Raw genomic sequence first — 14,744 nt, 5'->3', positions numbered from 1 at the left:
AGAGTATAGAATGTCAGCCTTTGGAATACTATGTGTCTAGTGGAAAAATAATCATAATGACAGATAAGAATATTAAATTCCAATACATATAATTTTAAAATGCCACCAGATCACTGTATCCCTATTAAAACATCAAAAATTAATTTTAAGAATAAAATATAGCTGTATAAAATATTTTTTGTTTCTTTCCTGAACTTGCTTTAAGGAAAAAGATCTTGCTCAATATTATTTTATATTTGGTCATTTGTGTAACACATATTAAATTGATATTGGGTTACTTCAGTCTAAATATAATGTCTATCTTTATCCCTAATTAAATACACCAAGTCAATCACTGAAAAGGTAAAAATATCAACTCAACTCTGGGTCTTTTGGAGTAGATGCATTCAAAACGTGTCATTCATCCTTCACTGTAGGGCACGTGATATCAAAAGTTGACAAAGAAAGCATATTACATTTGCTTGGAATGAGCCATGTCAGCACTTAGGTATGTCTCCACAAAAATATGAGGGCACTATCTATACATTATTATAAGTATTGCTTGAGAAGCAACAAATCCAGCCTAAACATAGTTGTTTCATTACTGTGATACCAAAACATTTATATTTGGCTGTACTGAAGTGACAGATTTTTGCCACTGTGCTATTTGGATTGTTCTGTCATTGGGCATCCCAACATGTTGAAAAGAATGAAAACAATTGCCTGCATAATTTAAAGTAGTTAAACCATGGTTAAGAATATCCAGCAATTTCCCAGAATATTTACTTAATTTTCTTATATTCTGCATGTGTAAATACAGCCACTCTGAAGAGACTCTATCATTTATTTAGTTAATTTGATCAAGTTAGTCACTAGCTACATTTACTGAAGTCCCAGGCTTATTTTTTAAATGGTTTTCTTGACTTTGGGTTGCATTAAATATATAATTGACAATATTCCCCTTTCTACTGCGTAGACAAAATCTTAATGAGCAATAAGTCATCTCTTTTGGTGGGCTTAACACGAGTTTTAATCACAGCCTTACCCGACTGACATGTTAACATTTTGGTTATTATCAAGGTTCACTAAAAATGAAATGTTACTCTAATTCCATGGTATTAAGTGGCCACACTTAGGCTAAAGTGTTGCTAAAATTAACTTAAAGTACCTAATTACCTGACCTTTCAATAAACTGAAATCTCACTCTTAATTATATTGGTTGAAAGTTCCTAACCTAACTTATGTAGTAAGAAATGAAAGCTCGAGAAGCTGCCTTATTTTATTAGTTGTAATAATGTCTATTGCTTTAATGATGAGAAATGTCTAAGAGTTCTTATAAGATATTGACTATCATGAAAACAGCAGCCTCATCTAGCTGTGAGCCCATTGGCTTGTATTGCTGGATGATGACCAGCAGGGTTTAATTTTAAACTTGCTAACACAAAATAGTAACTGGAAAGCAATTTGTTTCAATTTTTTCTTAGTAAAATTATGATGGAAAACTGTTCACCTGGGAAAATCCAAATTCATATCATAAACATAATGCTGCTTATAAGGAGTACTAATGATATACTTTATGAATTTTAATTTCTGTTTGGAAGTCAGCAAGTGTGCATTCTATAAATGTAAACCATCTGTTGGCACCTCCTAAAAGACTAGATTTCAGTCCATCTCAACATGAATTATTTATTTTGATGGATTTCTTTCCTAAGCAAATTCAAGGTTGTGTGTGTATGTGTGAATGTATATGAGTGTGTGTGTGAATCTGTTTTTAATCTGCAATAAAGTTTCAAAGTCAGGACATGCATAATTGCAAACCTAGAAGATAAAACTGGTCAACAATTTGAATCATGTTTATTTTACATAATAAGATGCTCACAAATTTAAGAAAATCATTTAACAGTGGATCAAAGGTGAAAAGAGTAATGGGAGGAAACATAATGATAAATTTCTTTAATTTAATGTCTCAGTGGCAATAACAATTCCTATTACTTACCAAAAAAAGGAAATCCACTCCTATCCGTTGATGATCTCACATGTTCCATTGTTATAAGGTAACTGCAATGACAATGAACATTTCAAATATATTCATATTCTGAACAAATGCAAAAAATCTTATCGGGGTTAACTTAATAGATGTTGTTATGTTGCTAGTATTACATTCTAAAAAATAATTCTTGTTAATAAATATATAAGATGGTCCTTATATGCCAGTGATTACTGCAAATAGTTGTTCTTTCCTCTTTTGAGTTTGTGTTTGACTTTTGTCATTCAACGAAAATTTCATTAGGTAGAACAGACAGTCAATGCACAGTGGTAAATCTGTCCTCCACTCCAGGTAAGAAGGAAGTGGGTGTCCAAGGGATTGTTTGAACTATGCCCAACAGGGAATGATGTAGAGTTTTACAAAAAAAGTTGTGCTATAGGACAGTTCTTTCAAACCTATTGAACAAACTTCATGACAAATAATAACATCAGAGACCTACACTACAGATTAGAGCAGGATTAAACAAGGCTTTATGATTCAAAATTTTCTTGGTTTAAAATAAATGCCTCCAATAATAATTGTAAAGCAGCAGTTTTACCAAGGATAATCACATACTTTCTACAATAATGGGTCCTAGTTGGAGCAATACCACTTACCCTAGTGCTAGAGAGTCTTTTCTTATTCCTTTATATGGTCATTATTCCATTTTGAAACGTTGGCAAATTAAATCAGCTGTGAAAAGTCTGTTCCCCTTTGCACCAAAGCCCAAGTTCCTGCCGTACAGACCTGATTGTGCTTACGTGTATTTCCGTAACACTTGTTACCATTGGAGAACTACAGCTGCAGTTGCCATCTCTGGGTTGTTCCCTCCCATTCCTTTCAACCTCCAGCAACGTTTGTTCTCTTCCATTCAGGCAAATTTGAACTGATTAAATGTTCCTGAATTATGCAAGGAAGCTATAGGACAAAGTGGCAGAGAATATCTTATTGCATTTCATCCTAATTTCAGCTGTGTGTAAATTTTATTTGTGCTCTTTAAAAATGTACCTTTAATCAATCCTCTAAGCAACAAATGCAAAATATATTTAACTCAGACTATTTATTGATTCTTGACTGTGACAAAAAAAAACTTAATGCACCATCAAAAAAGAATCTGTTCCTCTTCTTCTCCAAAGTACCTTCCCCAACCACAATTCTCCCTAACACAAAGTCTACTTATTCTGGGTGCTTATTAAAAATTAAGTGCAACTAAATATATCAAGTAAATGGTATCACAAAATTCTATTGGTTTACAAAAAAGCTGAATGTTAACAGGATTTACATTAAGCCTTTTAACAGTTAAAAGAAAGTTTTCTTATTAATATGTATGTCAACTTCTAGTTATCATAGTCCTTTTAATTGAGTTTGCATTATTTGGTTATCCCACTCAGAGACTCTTCCAAATAAAAAATTCCACTATTTTATATTAATGTCACTTGAAGTCTGTTCACTAAGTTGTTAAAGGTGGAAATCATCAATGCAGTCAGAGCTCAGAGAGCTTTAAGCCTGAACCCAATACAAGTTCATTATTTAATTAGAAGGGACACATATAGAGAAAACAGGGAAAAGGTACTTTCTTCTAGCTCTTGCTCACCTTTCACTCACTTTTTCTCAGTGTTTTTCTTGATGTTGTTACCTGCTTACCCTTGTGTTCACTCTACCTTCAGTGTACATTTTGTATCTGTCCACTCCTCCCGCTTCACTATTAACAACCTAATAAAACCAGAGTTCTCTCTCAGACAAACTACTGCAATCACCCCAGTTTTCCTCCCAACTTCTTCCCTGGCCTTATTCCATCTACGGTCACCACAAAGCCATGGTAATCTTTTAAAACACATAAAGCAGATAATTCCATTCTTCCACTTAGCATATTTTTATGAAATACAGAGTAGTTGTATTCCAGATATCCACATATTTGAAAAAGTTATACCATCAAAATGAAATTAAGAAAACAGTAGAATGGACTTTAACATAAGATGCTATAGATTAAGAGAGTGAGCTCAGGTGGTACTTAGAGGGAAAATAATGTAGCTATAAATAACAGGAAAAAAAGAAAAACTGAAAATTAATGAGCTGAGGAATCAACTCAGAAAGTTAGAGAAATAGTACAGCAAATGAAAAAAATATGAAGGGGGAAATGATGTAAAAGATAAGAGTAAAAAGATTGATAGAAAACAAAGATTCAATAGATTAGTAAATAAAACAAATAAACCGGTTCTTGGAAAATCTCACAAAATGGACAAACTAATAAGATTTAAAAGGAATGACCAATAAAGAATGAGGAAATCATAAGAGAACATTATGAAAAAGATAAGTAAAAGAATTTCTGGAATATAGAGTTGTTCCACAAGCCTCTGGAAGGTCAAAAGAAGAGAGATGGGACTATGTATGTCTTATATCTCAGACTTAGAACCTCAGTGATCTTTGATGGCAGAGGTTCAATGGGATTGGAGCATCAGGTCAAAGTTCAAATGCAGTTTACAGAAGAGTAAATGGTAGGTGAATCAGTGTAATAAGTAAAGTGCAAGTAACTGCACTAAAAGCTTAACTGAACGTAAGAGGAGAAAAAATAGCTGGAAGGAGAGTATACTAAAGATGAAGAGTTTTTCATGAACTGCAGTGAAGGAATCAGTAGAGAGAGAGAAGGTAGGGAGCTAGGAGTAAGTACCTGTAGTGTTATTTTTGTGTGTATGAAAGTCTTTGACAAAAGCATTTTTATTTTTTTATTAAATTATCATTGATACACACACACAGTCTATGATGGTTTCATATACACAACACAGTGGTTCAACATTCATCCATATTATGAAGTCCTCACCCCCTCCATTGCGGTGACTGTCTGTCAACGTAGTAAGATGTTACGAAGTCATTAATTGTATTCTCTGTGCTATACTACTATGCCTGTGACCTACCTATCTTGTGATAGCAAGTCAACCAAGAGCATTATTTTAGCCTTGTTTTTCACTCTTATTCTTGCAATGGCATAGTCTCCAGATAACCTCTGGATGTGCTTCCTGTTTTAGATTTATTTGAAAATATTTCAAGAAGTCTTTATAGTTTTTTCTTTCTTTGTGCATAATTAGGGGCCATGGGAGATGCTTCGAGTTCAGTGAAATATCTTTTATTAAATTGTATGTCTTGGTCTTTGTCATCATGAGAATATACCTGTACTGATGCTGCTGATTGCATTATGTGTAGTAGCAATAGGAGGGTGATTAATATTAAAATATTTTAATCATTGAAACACCTCTAATTAAATTATTTTTCCAAGGCTTAATATGGGGATGTTTTCATTTTCATTGCACCATTTACATTGGTCTTTCAATAATACTTTTCAAGTTTGTTGACAGCAAATAATTCTTGGCCAAGAAATGGCGTATAGTTTTAAGAGAAAGCTAATTTAATTGGTTGACCCCACACTTAGACTTCATCATATTGTCCTCCACATCTGTCTTTTCCTTTGTGATCACTTTACTGCCATAACTCATTCTTTACCTGAATAATTTGTGAATTTCTTGTGTTAATATAATGAATCCATTGTGAATCTTCCTTCAGCTTCTGCTGGCTGCCCTGCTGAGGAGAAAAGTTCTGTTGTTTACACTTCTCAGTGCTAAGGAACATTGCTCACTCTATGGAAATCATCAGTATTTCCGAATACCCACGATAGAAAGAATTCTTTATGAGGTATTAAGAAAAGATTTGAGATGGGATAAAAAGGGGGGAAAGCCCTGTTGAGTTCTAATTTTGATTTATTATCTTACTTTTAGCATAAACTTTATAACGCACTTATGTTTGCCCCGGAGGAAAAGCCGGGAAACAAGCACAATTTTGGATATTTACAAAAGGTTTTTAAATATCTAGAAGTAGCTTAAAAATAATGATAATTGAAATATATAGAGTACTGTGAGTGTGTGTGTGTGTGAAATTGAGAGAGGAAAGGGGGAAGGTAGGGATGTTGATAAAACATACAAAAGCACAAGAGTGTGGAGAAGACCTCTGATAAAGAGTCTGAAATCCACTCTAGGATTCAGCAGGATAGCATAGGGCAGGTATCATGTTTTCAATTCAAATGTTGGTTCTTCCTGTATCCTGAGAAAATTTGCTTATTCCCTCTGTATTTTGGAATTTGCATCTATAAAATGTAGTGCTGTTCTCTTTATCCTTTTCTTCCTCTTCTTCACAAATGAAAGTAAAACCTACATGTTGTTGAGTCTAAATAGCTTGTTGTTAGGGAAATGTTTAATAGTTATATTGGAAAACCATAAATAACTCAAGAACTTTTTATCCACACTCTCATGAATTTTTCAGATACACTTTATTGTCTGAGCATAAGATAATTTTCTTTCATCTGACCCCGTTAAATTGGTCATAGCTGTTTACTAAACAAACATTAGTACTTAAGCCAAAGTCACATATCTGTACACAGTGTATTTGGGAGAATAATGAGCTGTGGAAGCAGCCTAACGTAAGAATATGCATAACAGGTTTCTGCTTCTTAGGTGACTAATTGACCCAAGTGGATCTTTTCTCTTGGGGGGTTTGAAAGAGAGAAAGAGGAAAGGCCATCAGGAGAAGGTCAGAGAAATTGAATCATGAGTGTGATAAAGTGAGATTGCATCCAAAAAATGGGTGCATACTTACGAGCAGAAAACAGAGGAAGAAGTCATTTTAATTTCCACCTCCATGCAGGAAAAAGATCTCATTGAAAGTGTTTAAAAGCTGCATCCTCATTGCAGTATTCAAAACTATAATCCCACAGGGAGAGGGGAAAAAAAAAGGTTGCCAGAGTGACATCAGACATAAGAGCATGAAGGATAGAGAAATAGGGAGCTGTAGCTATTGCAATGGTTAATTTAATAATCAGTTATTAAAACTAAGTAATATGAACCCTCTCAGCAATGCTAGACAGTCCAGTGCTGAGCCCCAGGGGCAGATGCTGCAGAAGCGTGGGAGGACACAGACCCCAGCCTCTGGGCCGCCCTTCCTGAAGTTGCTCCCAGTTCCATAGCCAAAAAAGAAAAAGATAGAGCTTGATTTTGAAAGTCACTGGATGTATTCTTTAGAATTATAGTTTATTGCATGTTTTATAGTAAAGTATATGCTACTCTTAGCACAGAAGATGGATTTAGGTCTTTTCAGTACAGTCTGACAGGAAGTTTGGTGGTTAAGATTGTGACTATAGAAGCTTGAATATCTGCTTTTGAATTCTGGCTCTTCCATTATCAACCATGATGTTGGACAAGGTCCTTAATGCTTCTGTCCCTCAGTCCCCTCTTCTGTAAAATGGGATTGATTTTTAAATGCTTTGCATAAAGTCATTGTCAAGATTAGATGTGAAGCACTTAAAGCAGCATCTGGCAAATCATCACTACCCAATAAACATTAGCCATTACACTTAGATTTAATTTTTTATAATATACTGATATTACAAATATCCATTAACGCAGTGTTGCATTTAGATCACTGAGCTGATTGAAGCCTTTGAGAACATTGCAGACCAACTAGGTAAGAAGTGTCCCTTAAGAAATCTTCATTCTTTTTGTATGAAATCCACTTTATAAACAGAATGCTGGTTCTTACTTACAGTGAGATACCATTGTCAAATAAATATGTGTTCACTTTGATCTAGCCAGCACTTTTTCTTCATGAGGACATGTTAAATGAAGGGTGAAATTATTATAAATTTTGTTGGTTAACTTGTCCCTTAGTTAAAATAGCTTGAGGTACTCTTACTCATACTATTAGTCTTATCAAGGGAACCACAGTGTTTGGAAGTTCAAGGTCACTTACAAAGACTCCTCACCTCTTAGGCAGCACCTTCTTCTAGGATTCCCCTTTCCTATGCTTATCTGGCTTATTCAAATCTCTCCATTTAGTTCCTAGGGTCTTCTTCCCAACATGGTATCATAAAATTAAACATGTCATGTTTTTTGTTTCTGCTTAATCAATTCCAGTCAAATTCTAATCTTCTTTATCTGACATTACTATTTTTTTTTCCCACCTAAGAGACTTTATTATCTGAAGAAGACAGTGGCTGCTCCAGAGGGAGTGGGGGAAGAGGGAGGGAGAGAGAGAGACAAAGAGAGGGCAGCAGAGAGAGAGTGAGAGAGAGCGACAGAGAGACACACAGAGAGACAAAGACAAAGAGAGCAGCTAGACAGACAGACACACAGAGACAAAGAGAGAGAGGGCAGCAGCATGGTACCTTTTATTGTGATGGATCCGCTGGGCCTGTTGCTTTGGGGGAAGGTCGGGATGTTTAGAGATCTGACATTACTCTTAAGCAAACTTTTCAGTAAGATATTTACTGTAGCAGATAGCCTTTTATTTTATTGTTCCCAAAGGTTATCAAGGCATGTGGGAGAAAGAGAGAGAGAGAGAGAGAGAGAAGAGAGAGAGAGAGAGAGAGAGAGAGAGAGAGAGAGAGAGAGAGAGAGAGAGAGAGAGAGAGAGAATGTGTATTTCCCTAAAACAAGTAAATCTGAAGCTTAAATTAGTTTTAAATTAGTTTCAAATTTTGGGAAGATTCTTCTATGACATGTCCACGAACCTCATTCTTCCTTCCATTCAAAAATTGTGCCATACATATCTCTTTCTCCATAGATGATATATGAGAAATAAAGGTAATAAGAGTGGCTGGTAATTAGTGACATTGTGCTAGAAGATTTTATGCAGAATTAATCTTGGGAAAACCATTAACAAGAACAATGGTGGTGGGAAAATTCATTCTTACTCTCTAGCTTTTTCACATTCTTCACATTTTGCAAGGCATGGGCCACGTTCTGTCTCCTCTTTATGTCTTCCCCCCAGATTTTCTCATTTTGCCAGAAGTCACCTTGTTCTCTTTATATGATAATAAGCACCTGGAAAATAAATTGACATCCCCCCACATTACACACACACACACACACACACACACACACATACACAGAGGATTTCTCATAATACCTTCTGCATATAGAAGGAAAATACTAACAATAGAAATTTAGAGTTAGCAGGCTTTAACTCCATCATTCAATAAATAAAAAATAAAGTTAGAAGATAGAAGCAATAGCAAATAGCAAAGACTGGATTAAAAATCAGTTGTTATGAATCTCAGTTTAGTTTCAAATTATGGCAATGGCTATAGAAATAAAAAGGATAAAATGAGGGTCATTTTGAAGGAAGAACTGACAATATTGTGGATTAATTTGAGAAAGAAGCTACAAAGTGACTATAGTTCAGCTTTATTGGGAGAATAGTGGTAATATGAAGAGAGGAACTTTTTATTTATCAAATGAAGTCTGCTAAAGATATCATCCTATTTGAATATCTTATCTCTGAATGAAGTATTTGAATAGTGGTACACCTTGATATACTACTGTTTCAAAAAGACATTCCTGAATATATTTGTTTTGGAACCTGAAATTCCATACCAGAATGTGCAAATCCCCAATTTTGAATAGTGTCTTAGGCAGACATTTGTTGGTGATTTCAGCATATGACCTTGATTTTTAAAGATACAGATTGGGGTATTTGGGTTAGTTATTTGATACTGAAAGTTAATATATTGGCATTCACATGGGTCTAGAAATTTTTAAATGTCTCTGTGTTGTTGTTTCTCACCACCAATTTCTATAACTTACTAATTTCTTTGATTTTCCTGCCCCTTAAGGGAAATAGATGTTCAATTCCACCTACACTGGCAATAGGCTTCCAGAATTTGGAGTCACTTTTCACAACAGTTTGTTGAGTGCCAGTTCTGTTTCCCACACCTCACTGGGTATTGGGCATACTGTTGGCAACATTTATACAACTTCAGAGCAATAAGCAAATTTCCCCTAAAGTCTCTCCTTTTCTTTTTTATTTCTTTTTACTTTTCCATCTCTCATTTTGTCTAGGAAAATATCAATCACCAAGAAATAGCTTAATTCATTTGCTTAGAGGCTTTCTTGTTTATTGACATTATTTTTATGTCTGAAACTGCTTTTTTGCAAAAGAAAAAAGATTGTTCTATTATTGTAATTCTCTCCTTCTATCATATCCTCTTCCCATCTCCATTCTTCATACTGTCATCTCTATCAAGAAATACACATATGCTTCCTATTTGCATGAAGTCTAAATTCTAAAAATTTGTTGTATTCAGGAACACCCAGAAAGCTTCAAATATTTTTTTTTTAAAGGAAGCTGTCATATATTTGGAGGTGATTCTTTTCTGTTTACCACTGCTGACACTTCTATTGAATTTAGAAGCACTAACATCATCTTCAGTTATTATTATTGACTTGGAAGTTATGAAGGGTATAGTTGAATTTAAGAACTCTGACCTTTTTCTGTGGTCACCAATTAAATTTTATGACTTACCTTATGAAAAGCTGGAGTCAAAAAAGGGACAGAATAAGTTTTTCTCCCTTCAGGTTGTAATTTATGAACAACCTTTAGGATTTGCTCAAAGTATTTCCACAATGTAAGATACTGCCTTGAAGGGCCTGGGTGGTATTACTGAATGAATTCTGACCTAGATTCCTAAGAGAAGCCAGCTTCACAGCTCTCCACTTCTTCTCAGACAAACAGTCATCTGATTCTCAAGCACAGAAAGTTGTCACAATTTGTGACCTTTACTGTGTGTGATTGAAACTAAGCCACAGCAGAGACAGAATTACCTCTGACCTCAAGGAAAGTCACTCATGAGGTACTTTCAGGACAGTGCAAGGACAGTTATCCTACTGCTTGTGACCTGTTTGACGGATTTATCCATTCTATCATCCACCCTGCTCCAGTAATTCAAAGAGAACTCATCCCATACTGGATGAGATCAAGACTGGTAACCACTGGAGACAGGTGTCTGTGAAGGAAAATTATGTCAGCCTGCAGGCAACTAAGGACCAACAGAATCAGATGAAATCGGTTTAGATTTTCTCATTCACCGACATCATCTGTCTAATAAATAGGACCAAAGTCTGTCAGTTTGCTTCATATTCGCCTTTATTTAGGTGTGTCAAAATATATAAATTATTTCAGGTCAGTAACCTAATGAAATTTGTCCTATTATCCCAACCAATTATATTTTTTGCTTCTAAAAATATTATCTTGTCAGGGATTTTTAAATACTTTATTACTTAATCAATAATTTGCAGTCATTTTATAATATTTGTAAAATTGTTCCAAGTTGTAATTTTTCCCTGGACTAGTATCTCTAATGCTGTCCTCCTTCCTGTTCTTATACCTACATGAAAGTTCTCATGATGTATTTGTAAGTTCCGGAGTTCAGACAAATCAATTTTACTCATTCATTTTACTGAAAAGTCAACCAGTTAAAACAAAACATTGTCAAATTCAATGAAATTTTAAAAAGACTTGAATATGCACTATTTCTTGGCAGTGTGTATAAGCTGCTTAAAAGACAACTTATTTCTTAAGAACAATCTTAAGAATTAAGTTGCTTAAATGATATAAGAAAATACTGATATGTCACTTATAAGCTGAGTTGGATGAATTGGATTTAGAAACATAAATGAGTTAGATTTATAAACATAATGCTCACATATTTAATTTTAATATGTTAGGATTTATTTAGAAAACCTCTTCACATGGTTAAAGTACTGAGAAATGTGGTAACCTTTTTAGAATTATGAGTCTCCACAGAAGAAAATGTTAAAGTAAAAGTCTTGGGAGAAATTGCATGTTTGAACTTTGCAAGTGAAAATCAGGCTACTGACTATTTTTGTATTGTGAGCTTTTATCTAATATACAGTATGCATAGGAATTATTAATATCATAATTTATAACTATAATAATGAGTATTTACTTTAACTAGATGCCCATGAAGTTTATGAAGAAAACTCCATAAATTTAATTAATGCTTGGAAAGACTAAGTCTAAGTTAGAACAAAACTAAGTCACTTCCAGACCATTTCTTGATGGCACTAGAGTTTCTAACTGCTAGTAGGTATTAATTAGTGACAGTCAAAAAAGGACAAGGGTCACATAGACATTAACGCTATGTCTATGACCTTGAAAAAGACTTGGTAAGACTCTCTCAAAAAGGTTTTTGAAATAATGAACTCAGAGATTCTGCAAATTCAATAAGGGGCACATATAAAATTTTTCAGAGAACTCTGTGGCTTATTAATTTTTGTTCTTTTTAATAGCATCTTTTGTTAATCTTTCTGAACTGTTACCATTTGCTAAAGATGTCACTTAGCTTATTAAGAGTTAATTACTCAGTGACTAAAAGACAACAATGAAGAGCAGGATGTCAGAGCAGAGTGGCAGCTTCTCCTGGCTGCTTGCTTTTCCTCCCTTTATTGCTATAAGTAAATAACCGACCCAAATGGCAGAAGCTAAGCCCTTTCACCAAGAGCTTTCTTTTGGGGAGGGAACAAAAGATAAGGGGGCACCTCCTGACATTTCTGATGGAAGGAATTGAAAGAGGGAGGTAGTTTGTTTTTCCTTATGAGTCATCTTATGCCACAGTGAGAGCTCTGATAATGATAACGAAGCAGGACTGTAGATTCCTAGGAGAACCCTGGGTGTCGTGGGCCAAAATAAAATGGTTTTGCCATTTATCACTTAATGAAAGATTAGGTACTCCAAAGATAATAACTTTTAAAATAATAAAACAAACTTCTAAACATTGACACTTCTTAGTTATTTTGGATGCAATACAAATGGCTTGTTAAAATTTTATGATTTTGCACAGTAACTACACAGACACCAAAGAAAATGTATTTTAAATAGAACCTAGGCTTTGGAAGATTGTTTTGTTACTCTTTTACAGCTATGAGATGGATGTAGGATGTTGAAATAATTTAACAAGGAGAGTTAATCATGAAACCTTCAGCAGAAAAATGTTTTCCAGTCAATGGCAATATGTAGTGGGTAATATATTTGGTGAGGCAATATGTAGGACACAGGTATTCCTCTACCATGCTGTCATCTTCACTTCCTCACTATTTCCTTTCCATTAGTGTTTTAAACAATACTTAATATACAGTGGCTGGAAAGGTAACTGGATCAAATTATTTTTAAATTATACCTAAAAATCAATATTGGAACTAACATGTGTTCCTGTACAGTCTATAAATAGTAATATGGCAAAATGAATACATATCTCTACAGTTACATCTTTAAATCCCAATCCCATTTTAATCCCCTATACCAACTGAACTGCAATCCCATAATAATCAGGCTATCTGGAGAGATGAGCTCATCAACAATAACCCTAAGTCAGCACTGTTTTAGAAATCATAACCAATATTAAGGTATCAGTGGAAGTGTTTAGCACCTGTGAGAATATTGGTTTGCTTTAAATCTGAGAAGTCCATTAGGCTTCCCAAACCATGAGATATTTTGCATCATTCAGATAAAATACCTGTCCTTGTCAAAACCAATGCTATATATCAACACTTTGAACTCAAACAAACCTAAATAATGCACAAGAATTTTACCATTATTTTATTGTTTCTTTTATTGTTTATCAAAATTTAAAGAATTTCATATTTTCATGATTAATGAGCAATGCATTTGAAGGAATGATATTTTGGTTGCCTTTCAATGGTTCTTCATGTTTTTTATAGTTATGAAAATTTATTGAACAAATTAACAAGGGTCTGAATAAGGAAAATACTAATTATCCCTAGTAATCTACAAATCCTTTCCTGTAAATATGTGAAGATTTCACAAAGAAACAGATATAAGCATATCACAAATACGTGAGATTACACATGTCTTGCTTTTGATTCTTTGAATTAGCTCTATGTGCATAAAATGTTTTTGCTAAAAATAATCTAAGAATTATACTTTGAGCCTAACCTAGCATGTTGAATTAGAAACTTAAGAAATGACACAGTTTGAGGAGACAAATTAATCATACAGACAGGAAGTTTTTATTTTAGGGTGAATAGAAGAGCTTCAGAGAATCCGTGAGCCCTATGATATAAAAGACAAAATTTTTGTGTTCTGGGGTAATGGTGCTTAAGTTCCAAAAGAATCTTACTGGTTTTGGAAACAAAATAATAGTTTAAAATCACACACAGAGCTATGCTTACATAATCTGAGATTCCCAAATTACATTTCAGCCCCGTACATTTCAGCCTGCAGGAAGTCTGGTCGGACTCTATGTTGTGGAGTTTCTTCGGGCCCACGTCAGGCTGAATGCATGTCAGGTAATGTAGATTCCAGTCTAGGCTCAGAGATTCATTGACCTTTTGACCTTAGCCCATCATTTAACATAGTAACTCTCCTTTGTTTTATTCTTAAAATGAAGATGCATCTTATCTACCTAGGAAGATCATAGGACATAATGAATGAATAAACACACAATAAAATTATGAAGTGCTATATAAATGTAAGAAATTACTGTGACTGCAATGCATGAGATTTTAGTGTTAAAGTGTACTGTCTATGGAAAATTGCACGAGGCAGTCTGCCATGTAAAGCTCAAGCAGTAGTGAGCTGTTTTAGATAACCCTTTTTAAATTCCATTCTCTCAAATTTTCAAATTTATCATACCTATGAGCTTTAAACTTTGCTGCATACATTTTGACATTTAACTTTTTGAAATCAGCAATAATGTTCCTAGAGCTGTAAAAACAAGATGTTCCACTGTACTTTTTATAAGGTTTGTACCCTATTCTTGGTTTTATTGCCAAAACAACCCATGGAAACAAAAGATGCAGAAAAGATATGAAAGGAAGTAACGACTGCTGAGCAGTTATCCTGTAGATGAATAATAGACAAGTACATAAACAGATGCAAG

General features: G+C 34.3%; 1 protein-coding gene across 7 annotated transcripts in view; it reads left to right on the top strand.

The window, feature by feature from the left end:
- DGKB (diacylglycerol kinase beta) overlaps positions 1 to 14,744 on the top strand; it is a 749,649-nt gene that overhangs the window by 643,723 nt on the left and 91,182 nt on the right. The gene's annotated exons all lie outside the window — the stretch shown is intronic.

This window comes from Manis pentadactyla, chromosome 7, assembly GCF_030020395.1.
Source record: "Manis pentadactyla isolate mManPen7 chromosome 7, mManPen7.hap1, whole genome shotgun sequence".
NCBI lineage: Eukaryota > Metazoa > Chordata > Mammalia > Pholidota > Manidae > Manis > Manis pentadactyla.
Note: the sequence above shows the minus strand (reverse complement) of the source record. Positions and strands in the feature narration are given on the sequence as shown.